Consider the following 1,156-nt stretch of genomic DNA (forward strand, 5'->3'; position numbering starts at 1 on the left):
TGGTTTGCCGACACAGGAGCATCACATCACATGTCACCGAGACGCGAATTATTCCGAAATTTCGTTGCGATCAACGATAATTCAGTTCCGATCACAGTGGGCAATGAAGAAATAGTTTACGCAAGAGGCAGAGGCATGATTGATGCAGATTTCGATTTAGGAGGTTATACGAAGCGACAAACACTTGCGGAAGTTTTGTACGTGCTAGACTTTGGCAAAAATCTGTTCGGCATCGGCTCATCGACGGATCGTGGTGCAATTGCAATGTTTAATAAATACAATATGACATTAACAAAAAATGGTTGTGTTGTTCTTAGGGGTTATCGTCCAGGAAGCGGCCTTTATCGCATTAAAATGAAGGCAATACCGTGTTTCGAGGCAAATGTCGCAAGCAACGCAGTACCTGTCAGAGTATGGCATGAGAGGTTCGGTCACACAAGTTTCCGAACAGTACGTGAGTTAATACGCAATGAGGCCGTCACAGGAATCGAGGTAGCTGATTATGAAACACAGACCGACGAAATCCAGCAAATATGCGAAGGTTGCGTACTAGAAAAAATGGCACGTAAGTCTTTCAAAGATTCAACAAATAGAGCGAAAGCGCCTGGTGAGTTATTTCATTTTGACATATGTGGACCTATGTCAATCGATGCACTAGATGGCTCGAAACTGATGGCACTTTTCGTAGATGATTACAGTGGAGTAGTCGTGGCTTTCCCAATACGCAACAAGTCAGAAATTATCCAGAAAATAGAAGAGGTTATCGCACTAACGGAGTCCAGCGGGCACAAGATACGTCGACTGCGATCCGACAACGCAAAAGAGTTCATATCGGAAGCTTTTCAGAAAGTATGTCGCCGAAATAATATTGTTCACGAGTATTCAACACCGTACTGCCCAGAACAGAACGGTCGTGTGGAACGACAGAATCGAACGATCGTCGAAATGGCGAGAAGTATGTTAGCAGCAGCAAATTTGCCAAGAAGCCTGTGGGGGGAAGCAGTGCGCACGGCGGCGCACATTCGTAATCGAGTTCCACTTGTTCGATTAAACGGAAAGACCCCGCTCGAGGTATGGTCTGGAGAGAAACCTGACGTCTCGCATCTACGCCTTTTCGGAAGCCGTGCTTACGTGCACATCGACAAAGCTAAACGAA

The sequence above is a fragment of the Wasmannia auropunctata genome, unplaced genomic scaffold (assembly GCF_000956235.1).
Source record: "Wasmannia auropunctata unplaced genomic scaffold, wasmannia.A_1.0 LD336040.1, whole genome shotgun sequence".
In the NCBI taxonomy this organism is placed as follows: Eukaryota; Metazoa; Arthropoda; class Insecta; order Hymenoptera; family Formicidae; genus Wasmannia; species Wasmannia auropunctata.